This window comes from Zosterops lateralis, assembly GCF_965231275.1.
Source record: "Zosterops lateralis genome assembly, chromosome: 3".
NCBI lineage: Eukaryota > Metazoa > Chordata > Aves > Passeriformes > Zosteropidae > Zosterops > Zosterops lateralis.
In genome coordinates, this window is record NC_139764.1 from 59334353 (window position 1) to 59353244 (window position 18892).

Here is an 18892-nt window from a genome sequence, read left to right on the forward strand (position 1 = left end):
ATTATTTCAACAAGCCCAGTTCAGTAGGTGACTTAGATTATTTTATGTTGTGGGTGTAGATTTGATTTAATGTCCTTCGCTATCAGGGCAATTGATCTATCGAGTTCTGTTTTGTGTCAGACAGACCCTTAAATAGATAAAAACAAGAGTAACTCTGCTCAGTCAATAGAGAGACATATCATAAAAGAGGAAAATCAGAAAATCATGGACTCTATATAGACTTTTTTATTTTAATAACGTAGAGAGTATGAGATGTTATGATTGTCCAACTATTAGGGAGACTTAAAGACTTCATTTTAATTATGGGCTTTCTTTTTTTGTTTTGCTTGAGTGTATACAAATCAGGATGATACTGAGCATAATGCAATGTATTACTAGATGTGCTGTTATAAACTTGTAGACTTTATGCAAAACTTGAATAGAACTGGTCAGCAAAGTGCCAGAAGAGCTGTATAAATCTGAACTCCAGTGTTTTAAATGTGGCATAGTGGAATAGTTAATTGTTTCTCTAATTTCTTTCTCTTTGATGAGCAGAATTGCTAAATTTGTTTTTGAGTAAAATTAATGGCATTTTGAGTCTGCTGATACTGGCACTAGATTAAAAAAGTTATAAACTATTATTATTGCCATTATTTTATTCTGGTTTTGTAGCTGTTACTAGTAAAGCAGAAGCTGAAATCTGTAAGGCTTTAAAAGATTACTCATACACGTTTGGGTAACGTTTGCAGTGCCTGCACCCTTCTCTATTGTTGGTGCTTTTTTTCACTGGAGTTACTAAAAGTGCACCTTCTTTTTAATTTTGTCTCTGGAACGCTACAGCTGAAGGGAGGCCGTAATTACAGTAAGTGATACAGCGAGGTCCCTGCTGTGAGTGGTGTTGCAGATTTGGCTATGCATGACTCACTGACTGTCATTCCTGACTCCTCAGTAAATCTGCTTTGCCAGGGGAAGAAAAATACCCTGCTCATAAGCTTTGAGTGCTTGCAATGTGCCAGCAGGCTATTTTGTGAGTGCTGCTGGTTTTGCAATGAGCCCTCTGCCTCTGCCTTGGAGTTGTGGTTTCAAAATAATAATGTTCAGGCAGGGAATTTAAATACTTACAGCCAAATAAATAGGCAAAAACAAAAAAAGGAGGGAGGTATTGTTTCTTAGTATTTGGATGTGTAAAAAATAGACAGACTTGGTACAAGTAAAGTACAATTTTAGCCATCATTTCTGAGGTATATTTCTGATGATATCATGAGCAGCATATGGGATGAGCACCTCTGCACTCCCAAAAAAGTTGAAGCTATGACCTTATTCTTTGGTTATTATTTTGGTTCTCTTGTATTACAGCAGAATAAAAGCATGCACAGATGTAGTTATGTACCTGGTCATATTTTCATGTGAGGGTTAGCTGCTCAGTATTCTCTCTTGTTCCGTGACTTTTCCCTGCCCTTCTTGATACAGCATTCCAATCCTGTTAGACTAGAAGGGCTTTCTTGATAATTTCAGATGTTTTATCTGTCATCTTGCTCCAACAGCCTTCTTTCCTAGGGAGGCTTCTTAGGCCAGAAGATAACAATAAAAATGTGTTAAAATGTTTCCTCCACAGGGCCCCCATTATGCTTGGGGAACTTTAAATGGTTTGGGGTGGAGTATTTGCGGTGAAGTATTTGAAGGAGGAGCAAATCTGACTGTTTATAGCATACCTAGAATAGTGGTTGAAGGTATAGCATACATGAGAAAGCAACAAAATAAGAATAGCATTGTCTTTAATAAAGAAGTACCTTGTCATGCATACTCAGTGCCCAACTGCAGCAGAACAGTTAGCACATTTTGCTTGATTTAGCATCAGTACTAATCTTCAATTTATCACTCCTCCAACTCCTTTTTGTCTTCCAGTCCAGCAGTCCCTAAACCACCCCGAGAGGTTTTACTCTGGCTTTGGGAAGCCAAATGTTTGAATTCATATCCCTGAAAATCAGGAAAATAATTAGGATGAAATGTGGAATTGTAATTAGGATTAAATGTGGAATTGTTTGGTTAAGCAATATGTGCTTAGTAAGGTACATTGCTCAATTTTTAGTGTTTTTAATTAGTTGATGGTTCCTAGCAGATTTTTATGTAATAGAACAATGGTGGGACTCAAGGGCACTGATGAAGTATCGCCTCTATCAGAAATTCTTTGCCTTTGATAAAATGCAACAGCAAGGTCCAGGAGTATACTGTATCCAGAGATAACAGGGAGCTTTGTTCCAGATTAAAAAAGGACAAAGTTAAATTTTAGCTGCACAAATAAAGCAAAAAGTTCTTGTAGGCTTGAGCTAGCCCAAGAATTCATGTAACAGTTGTGTTTATAGCTGTAGTTATGAGTCTGTGATTCCAAATACAAAGGAAGAGGCTTGGAACAAGAAGCTTTGGCTACTGAACAGAGAGGAAGCCCTGTCACTGCTGACACACACACAGAGCTGTGGCTCGGTGGCCAGTCACAGCAGGACACCAGAGCCATGGTTACCACAAGCAGTGGAAGATGCTTTCTTTCTCAGCAGCTGTTAAGAGAATGAGAGGTCCTACAGATCCATAGTGTACCTTCTGAAACTTCTCAGCCTGCTTGTCTTTGCCACAGCTAGATAAGAGAATGCTGATAATGGTGTTATCATTGTGGGAGTGGTCATCAGCATCATTATAACTCCATCCAGAGTGTGGGATTTAATGTCCTGCTTAACTCATTGGGGTGGCTTGCCTGTTACCTTCTCCTGAGAAGCCTGTATTTCAGCTATACTTGAGGAATTGTCTTCATGTTCTGTTGAAAATAGATGATCTTTGATGAAACAACTTCTTTCCTCTCAGAGTGTCTCCCTCCTAAGGCTTGTTCTGAACCAGCAGAAGTTTTGATGTGCAGGTCATGGTTAAGTAGCTTGAGATAAATGGGTGCTGAAAAGAGTGGGGAACACCACTGAAAGTAGAGTTTCTTTCCTTCTCCCACTTACACTTTCCTAATATTTTTATTACCCTGACATTGGCATTTCTGAGTTGACTGAAGTAGGTCGAACTGGATTAACAAAAAATTCAAGTGAAAGCAATATTTTTTGCAAGTGTTGTTTTTGGGCAGATTAGTTCCTTAATCTAACTGAGCAAGTTACTACATCAATGATGGTGTTGGCACAAGGAGTGTGAAGGAAGCTCGCAGGAAAGGGGGTTTGACAGAATCCTCTGGCAGTAGCCTACATCTGTGCCAACTTTATGTGATTGCTGTGGGGCTGTGATATGAGAAGTTAACTCATTTTTATAAGTCCTAGTGGTGGCCGTGGCCACATCCTGTGAGAGGCTCTTCTGAAATAATTCAGCTCCATTGGTTCAGTTTTGTTGAAATAGTATTTGATGGCTTAACTTTGTACTGGCAGCTCTTTAGTCAGTTCAGGTACAACTTGTCCTTCAAGGACCGCTCTAAAGCTCGTGTGTAAGCTTCATCTCCAGCTCATTTAGTCCTGACTCATGCTGTTCAGTGATTCAGTCATGTGCACAGTCTTTGCCTGCAAAAGGCAGGTTGTGATGTGAGAAGAGATCCTTGGAATGCAGGTGCATTGCACTGCAGGGAACACCTGCACTCCTGCAGAGCTGCTGATAACCTGCCTTTACCTCACTGTCTGCACGTGTCACCGTGCAGCCTGCCTCACCAAAAGAAACAAAAGCCCAGCTTGGATTCCCACAGACTTTAATAAGGTAAATAAAAGTGCAGTTTCTAAATTATGGTTGGTCATCCACTGATAAGCTCTTGAAAGCTTGCTGATCTGTGCTTTGTTTAAACACACCTTTCTTTGCTCTGAACTTTGCACTAGAGAGATTGCTTTGGTTTCTTAGTGCCCAAGGTAGTGCATGAAATCAGTATTGGGAATGAGAAGTATAATCAGAATAGCTTGCATGATTTCCTATAGGAAACACAACCTAACTTTGAATTTCAGTACTATTTTCTGGTTTTAGAGAAAAAAATGACTAAAATATTAAATATCCAGGACATTTTACAAATACAAATAATTGATAATATTATGTACAAATAAAAATGTCCAAGCATCTGTCTAGTGCCTGTCTTCCCTTTTCTGAAAAGGGTATTGACACTGTGATGCTTGTTCTCCTTTGAGGTGAAAACTAAGAAAGGGGCTGTATTTGTTTGAACTCCTTACTGTGGATGTAAGACCATACAAGACCAACACAGAATCTTTTTTTCTTCTAGTAAGTAGGAGCTGCTTATGAAAGTTTATGGGAAATGATGAGCTTCATGCTGTGAAAGTGGTATTTGGCACTTTGGACTTGAAGTTAGAAAACAGCTTATGAAGATCTGCGGTATTAAAATTTGTGATTTGTCACAGTGTTTAGGCTTTTTTGGTCTTGCTTGAGTTTTTGAAGAGATTGTTTGGAAAGGTTTGTCATCCTGTATTAGGGAGTATAGGGAAAACATTAACTTACATATTTTTGCTCATGTGTGTTTGCAGAACTATTTGATATAGATCTCAGTAAACACAGAACTCAGTACAGGTTGTTAAAATTTATTTTAATTTCAAATATATGTGTAAACTTAATCTCTGACATTCAGATTAGGTATAAATTGAGTTTTGGTTGTATGATTTTGCAGAAGTTGCTAAGTGAGATCATAGCAGGTGAGACTTAGCTGGGGTGAAGAAATGCATCTGGAGCCAGATTGGTCAGCACAGGGCTGTGCCAGTGAGAAGTAGGACATGGGACAGGATGGGATGAGATGAAATAGGGTGACAAAGCACCCAGCATAAGCAGCCTTAAATAACAGTGTTTTCAAACCTTTCAAACTGAGTACTGCAATCTCAGCTTGTGTGTAAAAGTTTGTAGGAGCCTGGAGCCAGGTTCTTGGCTGCCTTTTAGCAACAGGAGTGTTTCTTCCTGTATGCATGCTGGTTTTCCTCCTGGAAAACAGGTTCCTGGGCTGTGCTGAGTGGTGGGACATCTCTGCTGTGCTCAGACTGTAGCCCAGCACCAGCCTCACCCCATCAGACAGCTGTGTAGCTGAATTCATGTGAGTTTGAGGCTAGGCTGAGAAACCTTCCCTTCATCCTATCTTGGTCTTTAGCTTTCTGATTTCATTTTTCCCCCCTGTGTGGGGCAGGGTGTGGACACAGGTGCACAATCTCTGATTCTGGACAAGGTTGGTGCCTTTTATATCATGCTCTGTTATGTTAGTCTCCTGAGGTTTTTTGAGCCCCTATTTCTTTCTCAGCCTCCATGTTTTTTCACATAAATATAAATATGTATAAAGTATTAAAAATATAAAAAGCATAAAAATATAATTCAGTTTTGACCCAAAAGAGCTTTAATAGTTAAGAAATAATTCTCCAGGTAGGCTATCTTGACCTAATCACTAGGAAGAAATACTGTTCTTACTAAATAGAAGAATCAAGGTTACATCTGCTGTCCGGGTTTCAGCTGGGAGAGAGTTAATTTTCTTCTTAGTGGCTGGCACAGTGCTGTGTTTTAGAATCAGTACAAGAATAATGTCAATAACACACTGATGTTTTAGTTGTTGTTCAGTAGTGCTTACTGTAAGTCAAGGACTTTTCAGTTCCCTGTGCTCTGCCAGCGAGCAGGTGAGTAAGAAGCCAGGAGAGAGCAAGGGCAGGACAGCTGACCTGAACTGAACAAAAGGGATTTTCCATACAACAGAGTGTCACGTTCAGTGTATAAACTGGGAGGGGTTGGCCTGATCACTGCTCAGGCGTGGGCTGGGCATTGTCAGTGGGTGGTGATCAACTGTATTGTGCATCACTTGTGTTTTCCATTGTGGTTTTACTCCCATTATACCACCACACTGTTGACAGGAAAAGGTATTCTCTGTTTCTATTTCATTTGACATTACCTTACTTTTGAAGGACTCTGGAATTGCTAAAAATGTTTTGTACTTATCCTTTTCTTTTAAATTCATTACTTATTTTTTATTCGAAAGATACATTTATGCCAGTATAGTCTTTGCAGCATTATAGGATGATTTTCTGTCTGGTGTTAAGAACTTTTAGTCACTTGCCTGTAGTTTAAGTTATAGCAAGATTGTTCTGAAGACTGATGAAATCGATCTGAGTCAAAATATTAGTATGAAGTTAGATTTTTTTTTTACTTAAAGTGGAAAATTAAAATTCTTCAGGTAAACATATCCTAAAAGCATAAGATACTTTTGCAAGTAGAATGAATACTTTGCACTCTAACTAGTGAGGGAATTGTAGTATTTTAAAGCTTTGATTTTTATTGTTAACTATTACTTTGTTGTGTGGCTTGTTGTTAGCTAGCCAGAGACGAACCTTTGTCCCATTTCAAGCTGCTGCTCTCACAAGAAACCATTGCTGCTAGTACTTTAAACAAGGAAATTACTAAATATAACTCCCAGTGTTCCTTGTCATCTTCAAGAAAGAGACTTTAGTGATATGTGAGCTGTCCTGTAGCTACCTCACTAACTCTGTAGGTGTAGAGCATGAGTTTCCCAGGTATTTTTCCTGATCCCTTAGTACAGTGTATGCATCACTGATAGCAGTCCTCTAAGGTCAAACAATAGCTTGGCAATTGTACCTCAGGAAGTCCACCATCACCAAAAGCTTTTCAAGTTTTGGGAATCCATGTGTCATCCAGTTTGCTTCCAGCTGGTTGCCATCAGAGAAGAATATGAGAGTGGGACTACAGTGAGATGTCATGGGATGTTCAGCTGTGCCAGGCTGCTAACAAGAGATTCGTATCCATTTAGTTTCTTAAGGAAGAAGTGTGTGACCCTAAGAGCAAAAGAGGATATTGCTTTGTTTTTTTTTCATTATGGAGGATCCCCCAGGCCACAGGTTTTGCCTTCTCAGAGTATCTGCTTTACATGTTTGTCACCAACCTGCTGCTGCTGTACAGGTGAGAGTTTGCCTGCTTGTTATCTGCCTGAGTGAGCTCTTCATAACACTGAGGAAATTGTTGAAGTTAACGAGATCTGAGGAACACGTCTTGCATGTTCTTTCAGCCAGGTGCACCAGGGTCTGCTGGCCTCTAGTTCTCTGGCTTGATAGTTTGGAAGAAGGGCAAGGTGCCTGGCATATCCAGTTATGGCAGGCTGGACAGATGTGACCCTGTATACTGTGGTTCCCTTAAAGGATGCCTTGCAATAGGATGCATTAGGATACTAATTACCTCTGGGATTAAATGGGATTAAGGAAAAGCTAATTACAAGATCCATCCCAAGTCTTATGTACCGTTCTGGGAATTCAACTCTTCTCCTGTGTCAAGATTAATGAGCAATATTTTTTGAAGTGGCTTAGCTGCTCAAAAGATGACTCTGTTACTTTGGATGTCTACTGGTGGAAGAAAACTTACCTGTTGGCTGGAGGTGCAGTGCTGAGGTGGTCCTGATGCTCTTTCCATGGATGTAGACCCATCACTATTTCTGAATAAAGAATTATTCTCTGCTCAGAGAGTTAACTTTTGCCCTGGGCTGGCGGCATGATTCAGTTGTACTTTCAATTGGCTGTCTCAGTGTTATCACATGATCTTCTGAGAGTCCTGATAGCAATTTCTCATTTAATCTCTCCTTGTAAAGAGACACCTTTGCCCTTGCCCTGCATTGGGCTGGATGTACAACAGGCTAGCTGCCTTACTGCTCGTGCTGACTTGGTGGAGTGTGCTGGTGAGGATGGGGAGATCCCAGGGTCGGGCACATGGTTGTTTCGGGGTGTGGGTTTAGGCTGCTCCGAGAAGTGTTGCCCTTACATGAGGTGAGGTGGCCTGGAGGTGTCGTGCTTGGGGGCACCCCCTGGGGCATTCTGTGGTTGAACAGGAGTGAAACTTGTGTGAGCAAAGAGGGAACTGGAGCTAAAGCACTGTTTTGGCACTCTTGGTGAAGAGGCAGCTTGATTACCTCTTTGTTTCGAACAATAGTGTATATACTGGTAGTAAAGGTCATATTTATTCTGAGAGGGCATTGTACAAATAATTCTAACTGGTTTACTTCCAAGTGAGGTGCCGTGAGACAACAAAAAAGGGAAAATTAAGTCAGTTGCCTAGAGGTCAATGAAAATATCCCTAAACTCTTCACTGGACCTTCCTGACTTTTAAAGGAGATTCGTGCACGTCTGGTGCAAACACTCAACAAGGGTGGCAGAAGCTTTAAAGTTACACACGCTGGTTTTGCATTTAGAGAACTGAGAATTGAGAAAATAGTATAAATTTATCTGTATGGGCATTTGTCCTTCTTTGAAAGTCTCCTTTTCTTCTTTATGTTAAAATGTGTTGTAAATTTCCTGTTACAGAGTTCCTACATCAATTGCTATTGCTCTGTTGACTTTCACCGTAGGTTTTAAACCCTTTTCATGCTGACAAGTGTGTGATTCCATTTCTGTGTTAGTCTGTCAGCACTTCTGTAGTTCTTTACAAATGACTTTGTCCAGGTGCTTTATTTTGGCAAAGGAATTGTTCTTTATCCTCTGAGATAGAATTGGCTACTTATATGATCAAATATTTCTTGTATCCACATAAACTTCTAAGATTGCAAGTGTGCATTTTCAGTGCAGACAGTATTAAAAGGAGTTTACTTTAATACCTCTGGTAGGAAGGGACTTGACTGTGTCACCCTGCCTGAGCTCAGAGGATGTATTTGTCACCCAGTTCTGGCCCAGAGATGTTCAGTCGCCTCATCACCTCCCTTCACTGTTGCTGTGTACTGATTCCTTAGTTTTCAGGGTGTACGGGTGCTCACTTCAGTGCTGGAAAGCCAGCAGGGTGCTGCCCAGTGTGGTGAATGGGGTGTCATGAGGGCTGAGGACAGGACGGAGTGCTCAGGCACTGCAGCTGGGAAGTGGTGAATGGAGGGCTCGTAGGGCACTGCACTAGTGCAGCTTCTGCTCTGGTTTGCCTCCCACCTGGTTCCCTTCTCTGCCTGGAAATGTCTCTGCTCTGTGCACCAAGGTCAGGCCTCTTCAGGGTGCCTTCCCTTCCTCCACCCACCCACTCCCTGCCCTTTCCTCCCAAACTGCAGGCTTAGGTCACTGTCATAATATGATGTTTTCAATTTAATTGAAATGGAGTTTTCGTATATGACTTAATATTGCATGCAGCAAATGTTTTTTATTTCCCTGTGTACATATTATATCATATAAGAACATCTGGTATTCATTTGTAGATGTTCTCATAATGGGAAGTACAGCTGTCTAGCATGAGGAGCTTGGTCCTGTAACTAAAAATCACAGATAGCAATACCCATGAGAGCTTTAACCTTGCTCTTGTTTTTCTGTACACAGTGTGTGTACACATGGCAGATGAAAATACGAATTCATATTTATAGAAGCATCTGCATATGGATTGTGCCTTACTTCAGGTTTAATGTGTAACATGTGAAGTATTGTATTTCATTTTCCTCAATTATTACTGGGATCTGTAATTGTAGCTACTTAGTATTACAAATAGGTGCTATTTTTGCCCTGTTTATGCAAAGGAGCATGTCTGAAGTTGAAGGTGGGGAAAGAACCTCTAGATTAATGGGGAAAGTTAAGAGTACAATGTCATTTTTACTTGCATTTTTTGCTAGCAGTTAGCTCTCCACTGAAGTATTTTGTTTGGGAATGCAGAGTAAGAGTTACAGCTAATATTAATGATGCAATGATGTTGAAAAGCCAGATTTATGTTGTTTCATATAGCTTATCAGTCTATTTTGAAATAGACTATTATCTTTTTAGAACAATTATGGAGAATGTTATCAGCTGAAAAACCACAGAGAGCACTGCATGTTAACTTAGAAACCAGTATCTTTCATGTTTTTAAGATGTTGGTAAATAAAGGGATGTTGGTTAGGAAGGAAAACAAAGAATTTTCCTAAATAATTTGTATTAAAAGACATCAACTAGATACTTTGCAAGTGTAAAACCACACTTTTTTAAACTACCTGTATTTAATATAGAAATAGTAGTATTTTTGAAGACCCCCATCTGCATCCTCTTTGATGAGAGTAATTTAAACTAAAGTTGGTAAGAGCTCTTTTGGTTTTTTCTTTCTTTTGTTCTCACTTTAGTAGTAGCACTTTCTCTTTTCAACTGCAGAGCAAGTGACTGTCACATTTCCCTTTCTGACCAGACTTGTACAATCCCTCTTGCCGCCTTAAAATATGTCAGCAGTCTCCCCTGACCATTTAAAGTTTTCATGCACTCACTACTTAGATATCCACCTGGAATGGAGGCTGGTTACACCAAAAAAATCACATTTAAGAGTAAAGAACAAAAAAATTGAATGTTGGTAGTGGAAATGAGAAACAAGGACTATATGTGTGAAACTGCAATCAAATAATAATAAAATACATATGAGATTTTTTTAAGGGTTTATTTTTCATTTTGAATGATTGTTTCTGTTAAATGATTGATATTTAATTTGCATGTTTTGTTTATTTTTTTTTCTTAATTTCCAGTGTTCGTTTCATGTCTGTTTTCCCTCTGTTTTTTTGTTTGTATAATGTTATCTTTTTTCCTCTCCCTCTCCTGGAACAAAGCAAAAGCTCTTTCAAATCCTTTCTGTTGAAGTTTTGGTTTTGTATTCAAGCCCTAGTACTCCTAACTTGTGGACAGGTAGCACAGTAGTGAACCCTGTGGTAGGGAGGTTTGGTAACCCTTCCAAACTTGGACATGAACACATCTGTATATTCAGACTGGTTGCTCTACATCTGTATTTTTAATTTGAAGGTGAAGGGACATACCTATGCACACAAGTACTAGCAAAGCTTTGCAGGGGCCTTGGTTGAAAAAAAAACAACATGTTTTTATGCCTTTTCTGCTGATGTTCAGAAAACAGATGTGGCAACAAAGGGTGAAAGAGAAAATCTGTAATCCTGAGCTGCTTCCTGCTTGCTTGTTTTCCTATTGAAGTTTGAAAACTACCCAAGAAAAATGAGTAGGGAAGGAGTATATTAATCTAATTATGTTTTGTTCAGTGGTCATTGGATGAGAAGCCTTTGGAGGTGCTCGTTGGCATAGGTAACAGAGCACAGGTTGGCATGGGTCTGCAATGCTCTTACTGCAGGCAGTTCAGCTGTTGCACCCCAGGAATAGGTATTTCCTATTAGGTATGGGTATTTGCTTAGAAGAAGAAATTTGATAGGGAAGGAGGCAAAGGCTCACAGCTTTAGTGGTTGCTCTGAAAGATAAAATGTTAGGATTGCAACTGGGTGCACTTTTCAGCCTCTTTTCTTTTGCTGAGGTGGGAATGGGCTTCTCCACTGCCCTCTTTGTGCAGTGGGTCTGTAGGGAGGGGGCATGGAGGAAACAGCTGGATCAGGGCACATCTGCATCGTCCTTTGCTCCTGCTGTGGGGCGCCCGGCCTGCCTCCTGTTAAAAGGAATTTCTCAGAGCAGGTTTGCCTCCTGTGCAGAGGTGTGTGCAGTGTTGTGTGGTAGCTCTTCTGGCATGAGTGAAATCCCAGCCACCGATTTTGAAGCTGCTTGCAAACACCATTTCCCTTATGCTGAGCCTGAGCTAAACCCAGATGGTCCTTTCCTTGCAGCATCCTTGAGATCTCCCTCTCTTCTGTCCCCTGCTGTTAAGCATCTCTCTGATGTTTTGCTTCTGAACAGACCTGTATCCCTCAGAATCCTTTAGTGCTGGCCCTCCTTGCACATGCTGCTCTCCTCAGCCCTTCCTGCTTCCTCCTCTCCTTCTCTTGTCCAGCTTCTCTGAGACCAGTTTTATTTGCTTAGTCTTACTGGGTCTTTGTTGGTGGTTTGTTTGGACAATGAAAGCGGTTTCCTTACAAAGCATCTTTAGATTCCTGCATGAATTTCCTTGTTTGGGAATGCTCATAAAAATTCATTTACAATTTATTCTGAATGTAAGGATTATATTGTAATAAATTTCCTATGAATGTGTGCCAATTCCCTTCAAGCATAAACAAAATTACTAAATTGTGCTGTAAGCCTTATATTTGCAAGTAACAGGGTTATAGGCTGAACTAAGAGGTCCTTTAAAATGGTAAGAGCTAATGATTTTAAAGAACTAATTGCTTTTAAAAGCACAAAAGTAACTCCAGTATCATTTCATGGTTATAACAGTACTTCACTAAATGGTCCTCGTATTTGTCAGGATATCTTAAATCGGGCTTTGTTGCCATGCTTATTTTTTCCAGTGTGAAAAGAAAAATAAATTATTTAAATCTTTCCTCTCTGCCTCTCTATAATGGAATTACAAATACTGTATCTGTTTCACTTCCTGGTTTATTCTCTTTGATATTTGTGGAGCCTGAAGTGCTCTCACACAGGCTTTATTCTCTTCTTTGGGATAAGATTAGTTCCAGTGGTTCTCTTGGAAGATTACAGAAAAAGTGTACTTTTAAAATGTGTGTTATATGCTTGAGTATTTTCCCAATAAGCAGCATGAGGGTAGTTACAGGGAACATATTTTGCGTACATTTTTGTCATTTATATGAGTTGTAGAGAATGAAAAGGATCAAAATTGCAAAGGGAAACATCTGTGCCCGTATGAAGCCAGGTGATATAGAAAGCATTAGGAAGGAATGAGAAAGGTAGGTCAGTTGACTATGGGACAGAGCCAGAAATGTGACAAAGGAGATTCAAGTGAAGCCCTTCCTTTTCTTATTTTTCTACCTGTAGGCAATTTTTCTTTTTTTTTAACTACAACTTTAAACACAATTAGGGTTGAATATAAGGGAAATAAACTGAGTGTTTGTTGAGTTTGGAAATTGACTTCTGTTTTCATTCAGTGGGAGTTGGGACAGGGTGAGCTGTATCCCAGCTTTTCCAAAGGTATGCATGACTTGCAAACCAATGTGATGTGAGTTCCTAATGTGATGCCACTTTTGTGGTTTTCCCCTATACAGGTCACCCAAATTCCATTGTCCCCTTGTTTTCCCTTATGGTGGATTTTGCTCTCCCAGGAATAGCTGATTTTCTGAAATGTGTGATTTGGAACAGAAATTGATATGTATATGCAAAAAAATAGGAATGTGAATCCTAAACCTCTAAGGGTCTTCATTCAAATTAGAATGAAGAGGGTCAGAATGTCAGGGCTTGAGACAATGCGGTTGATCTAATTCTGTCAGTACAGGAGTAAAACCAAAACTGATTTTTCTTCTCATACATCTCAGTTTAGCTAGGTTGTGATAATTTCATTGCAAGTCTGATGTATTATGTCGTGATGTTTTTGGCTTTTAAATAATCTCCAAATCTGAGTCCTCAAGAATCACCTTTTTCTAAAAGAAACAAGCAGGCTTCTGCATATTATGGTTGTAGAATAAAGATTAAAGCATGCACTGAGTGTAACAGCTTGGATGCTGGAATGCAGCAGTACCCCCAAAAACGATGAAATGGAGCTGGTGCAGTTATTTTGTGGGGAGAGGCTTTATGGCTGTACTTGTCAGTCCTGAATTCTTTCTCACTTTGTGTGGTGTGGAACAAGGTCATGTTTTTCCTGAAACAACCTGAGATGGAACAGCAAATAACTCCTTTGGCAACTGTTCAAAAGTATATATGTTATAGTTCTAGCACCTCCTTTGTTAATAAATAATTTCACATCATGCATCATCATACATGGGGTGCCATGGTCTCCTCCAGTCTGGGCAGACCTAGTGTCCTCAGCTGCTTCTCATACAGCTTCCCCTCAAGGCCCTTCACCGTCTTTGTTGCCCTCCTTTGGATGGTCTCTAATAGTTTAATGTCATTCTTATATTGCTGTGACCAAAACTTCACATAATATTCAAGGTGAGTTTATTATTAATTTTAGATAGAGTATGTACATTTGTTCACTTACCATAATTATAATTTATGCCATCAGAAGTGGAAAACAGAGTCCAAATGGCTGTGTAGGAGAATGAAATCCTGTCAAAGGAAATGTTGTGAAATATTTTAATCTTCTTAGAAGTGCTGCATATACTTCAGGCAGATTAAGTTTTGGCATCGTATCTGGAATCTGCCATTTCTGGTGCAGTGGATTAAAATGTTATGTGTAATAGCCTGTGCCATTGCCATAATTTCTTTCTTGTTTCCTTCAGTGACAGTCTGGGGTTGGGAAAGTAGTGAAGTTAATATGCATGAAGGTAAAAAAAAAATCTAAATAGTAATGAGGATGTGGCTGGAAGCAATACAGTGGATATATATATGTAGCTTTTTAAACTTAAGAGTCTGGCAACCCTAACTTTGGCCTGTTTTGTATTTATTATTCATGGAGGGGTTTAAAATGCCAGTTGGTGGCATTTTCTGGATTTTTGATTTTGTTGGGTTTCAGTTTTCTTTGTTGGTTTTTTTTTTTATTTTGTTGTTGTTGTTAATCTCCAGAACAGTTTTGAGCAGGTATTAACAGCAGCTGATGGTATTACAAAAAATCCTGAGAGACCTGATTCTCTTTGCTCAGCCTTTTTTATGCTCATTTAGAAAGTGAGTACTGGTTTTTACCTTTTCTGCAATCACTTTGTACTCTTTGGAAAGAAAACAGAGCTTTGCCTCAGTTCCTACTTCACTGGCTTTTCATTGGAGCTTAAGGGGGATTTTGAGGATGTTTGATTTCATTTGACATTCAACATGTTCCATAAGGTTACAGAGTAGCCAAAATGAAACTATTTACTGTGAGAGAAGGAATGCTAAGTATCACTTCATGAAAAATACTGTAAATTATGTTGCTTCCTTACTGTTATTTTTCCATGTTCTGTATGATTCTCTTGAAAAGACTGAATTGCAGAAGAGTTTGCAGTCAGTCACAGAAAGAGCAAATGTCACAAAAAGTAGAAGAGGAAGGATGCAGCTGTTACAGCAGGTGACAAGATTTAGGGGATAGAATGAAAAGCAGCCATACAAGCCAGACTGAAGTTTCTCTAATGCCTTGTAAAAGCTATGAAACACTTAAAGGGCAGTAAGAATTTTTTTTGGATTGTTCTGGACACAAAACGTCCATACTTGGTCTTGCTCAAGGATTACCTGTTCCTTATGAAAGGTTGTGATACTGGCTTTTGTTTGATGGGAGATTTAAATGTCAATTAAATAATAAAAAAACCCCACTCTCTTTTTAATATATTAAGTCTTGTAAAAAGATGGCATTTTCATTTTCAAAAACCAATTCATCTTCATTTAGGTAGTGTCACTACTCTATGGCTTTGTGTAAAATTCAGTTATTTTATGACAACCTGCTTTGATGGCCACATCAATTCCAGTTTGATTTTTTTTTTTTAACAGAAGAAGACTTTGAAAAATACTCAAAACTCCCCTGCAAAATTCTGGATACTGTGTGAAGGGGTGGTGTGTTAAAACTGTGTCAAACATAGAGTTGAAACCATTAGAATAAGTGATTGGGTAATAAAAAAACTCTGCAGCTTTTCCTAGAAATCATGAAAAATCAGGATGCCCTTCTGGTAGGCACCATGGCTGTAGGAAAGTTTGGCAGTCACTTCCCAGGCCAGTGATCCAGCCAAAAATGGGGAGCTGAAGCCATGCGACTGCTGTAGCCGTTGGATTAGAGCTTTCTTGATTAATTCAGTTAAGAAGTTTTTGTGTCTTGTGGTACTGCTTGGGTTCTTGAAAGAAGGGGAGGGATGGGGAGAGCTTTGGGTTTAGGAGCTTGACTTATTCCCACACTTCTTGTAGCTCAGCATTCAGGATAAGAAGTGGGACAGGAGATCACACTGTTTAGACGGGACAAGAAGTCCTGTATTTATGTTTAAGGGCACAGTGTCTCATACATGTGGTTGCTCAGTAAATAGTTTTCATCATGAACCAGTACTAGTACTCATAGGCATTTTTTTTGGTTGTTCCAATCTAGCTAGCCTTTGTACTAACAGAACTTTAAATTACTCACATAGATTACTGTACTTTGTAACTCCTATGTCAGCCAGATAGTTGTTCTTTGAGAGTGCTGTTTTATTTATAGCCACAGTGCTGGAGTCGATCACAAACCCACAGCAGCAAAGCTTCCTTTTATCTCTCTTGCAGTATGCCATGGGGTCAGATCTCAATCTTTAGCACTCAGTGGTCCAGTTGTGAAAGACTCCAGAGATCTGAGAATTGTTCTTGTTTCTGTCACTGATTTACACCATGAGTTTGAATAGCAGGCTTCACCTCTCTGAGCTAAGTACCCACTCTTTTTTTTCTCCCCTCTCTCTTTGTGTGTCTTGTTTATCAGGTTAAAACATCTAAGCATGTGCTGGTGTGATGTCCAGAATCAGTGAGCCTCTTTATCAGCTCAGTGTATGGCTGCAGTGATACTGCTGAATAGCTTTTATGACTCTTTTTGTGTGGACATTTCAGAAGTTGCTGCTGTGATGTAGCTGTAGTCAGATATGTTTTTGTTGGTTTGTGTACCTCTTAAGTAAAGTGCTAGTTTATTGCAGTGCCAGAAAATGCATCTGAAGGGCAGAAGTGCTCAAGACATTGCTTGTACAAGAATTCCAACAGCCATGGTTAATGGCTAGGATTTAACGACACTTTTAAGACCAAACATTGTATTTTCAGTGTACAGCTTAAGGATATGTAATAGTTCAGTTTGACAAATAATTATATCACTTCTTGTGGTTTAAGCCCAACCAGCAATCGCCTCTCAGTCACTCCCTCACCAACAGGACTAGGGAGAGAATCAGAAGGGTAAAAGCTAGAAAACTCATGGGTTTGAGATAGAGGCAGTTTAATGAGGAAGGCAAAAGCCATGCACACAAGCAAAAGAAAACAATTCTCTGTTTCCCATTGGCATGCAGGTGTTCATCCCTCTTCAGGAGAGCAGGGCCCCATCACATGCAATGGTTACTTGGAAAGACAAAGACATCACTCCAAATACAAACTCCAAAGACATCCCCCCCTTCCTCCTTTCCCCCCCCCCACTTTATATACTGAGCATGATGTGATATGGTCTGGAATATCTCTTTGGTCTGGGTCAGCTGTCCTGACTGTCCTGACATCCCTGCTAGCATGGGAGTGTGAAAAGCAGAAAAGGCCATAACACAAAGACAATAACAAAATAGCAATGACAAGCCACTCTATATTATCAACCCTGTGTTCAGCACAAATTCAAAACACAGCCCCATCCTAGCCATAATTGAAGAAAATTAACTACCCCAAACCCAGCACACTTAATAATGCAATTTTCTTTACCTTTACCAGTATTGGAAATTGGCTGATAAAAGCAAATGTTTAGGAAACTCTTAGTCTTGTAGAACATTGAATTAAAGACAGTGTTTAAAACTCTCATAAATATTGTTTGGTAGCTGTGGAAAAGGACCATATTTGTTTAACCCTGAAGAGTTGAATCCAAATTTAAATTAGACCCAGTAATTGTGTTGATGGCCTTTTCCCTTGTTGCCCTCATGACACTTTTTATAGGTATGAAAATTTTTATGCAGGAAAGATCCAGGCCTGAATTTTGAATACCAGAATTTGGCAAAAGCACGTAGAAAAATGGACCCTGGAGAGAAATTCCTAAACTGTGGGCTGAAAAGGTGTTTCCCTCCCCCCCCTTTTACTTGTTTTTCATCCATCGTAGTATTTCTTTCCAAGAAGAAAGTAACAGTCTAGAAACTGGTGTCTTTTTGCTTCATACTTGTACAGTATTTAGTAGCTGGACTTTGTCCTTTCCTAGAGTCAGTGACCATTCCTGCAATAATCCTTTTAGAGGAACTACACATCCCTTTTAGCAGTGTTAATCTTTTATGTTTGGTTCAACAGTACATTTGTATTCCCTAGTTTTTATGACCATGAGTATCCTTGCATTCAGTATTTCTGCCTTTCAGTATATTTACACACTTAATACATGCATAGGCATATGTTGAGTATGTAAGAATACCATACAGTTTTGGTGACTATGCAATTATGTTTTTTGTGATGTTGAAAGGTTATATTCAGATCCAAAATTAGTGGTTAGCTCTAGAAAAAATGACAAAAATTATATTTTTTCTCATCACTCACTGTTTTAGAACACAACATAGTCCTTCATGCTAAAGTGAGAAAAATGGGATTAAGCACAAAATTAGCTTTCTGCAAAGTGAATTTATCTGAAATGCCAGTGGAAGTGCACTTACAAACTGATTCATCTCTAGCTGTTGTAGTTTACACATGACAAATATCAGTTATGAACTGCTAAAAAGGCAGTGGAACAGATGGGAGATTTAGTTTTCGCAGGGAAGAAGATAAGGAATAAAGACAGCTGCACTGTTATAAAATGACTCTTGATGAAATCAAAACCAGGGTGACAGAAGTGGAAAAAAGCACATGTTTTTATTATAGCATAAATCCATGATTAATTTAAAGAGTCATATTTTCTTAAAGGCTGAGAAAGGACACAGTTGGTCATGAAAGGAAAGGCTGTGAAGAAAACATTTTGATACCTGAAAGACAGGCTGGAAATAAATCCCCGTGGACTGATGTCTGTAGAGCAGGTATTTGTTTATTGCAGCACTGGTGGTGAGGGGGATTTCTCCTCCTACCTCAGCCACCCTTGTCAAGTGCTGTGGTCTATTTCTACAGTAGGTATTGCTGAGTATCACTATATCAGTACAACATCATCACATATGCACCAGAGCTAATTCACGTGGTATGAGCTCATGGTTATTAGATAGTTCTTTTACACTGTGCTTGTGCCTCCCCAGTTCAGGGGTCATTGGGGGTCTTTGATGAAGGCTTCCGAGGTAGTCTTCGCATCTGAACTTTTCAACTTAGTCTTTGGAGCCTGTGCAGTTATGGTGTTCCTTGGCCTGTCTTGTCCTAACTGGTCTGGATTCTTTGTTTTGTGGCTAATTGGCTTTGCACTTGCCAATTTTTGATTGGTACTATACTTATCTATCTCTAAAGCTATCCACTGGAGAGTTTTTTTCTTCTTGTGTATTCAGCATTAAGCAATTAGTTAACCATATACTAGCCATTACATTGTATAAAAAGTTATTTGTATCAGGTTTTACAGGTATAAA

The 18892-nt window shown here is 39.4% G+C and overlaps 1 protein-coding gene across 3 annotated transcripts in view; it reads left to right on the top strand.

Moving 5' to 3' along the window:
- ARHGAP18 (Rho GTPase activating protein 18) overlaps window positions 1-18892 on the top strand; it is a 94321-nt gene that overhangs the window by 33710 nt on the left and 41719 nt on the right. Inside the window, exon 1 of one of the 3 annotated variants that reach the window (XM_083856143.1) lies at window positions 7551-7651. The exons of the other annotated variants lie outside the window; for them this stretch is intronic. The gene's annotated coding sequence lies outside the window, so the exon portion shown is untranslated. Of the gene's footprint in view, window positions 1-7550; window positions 7652-18892 lie in introns of those variants that run through there. 3 annotated transcript variants of the gene reach the window in all.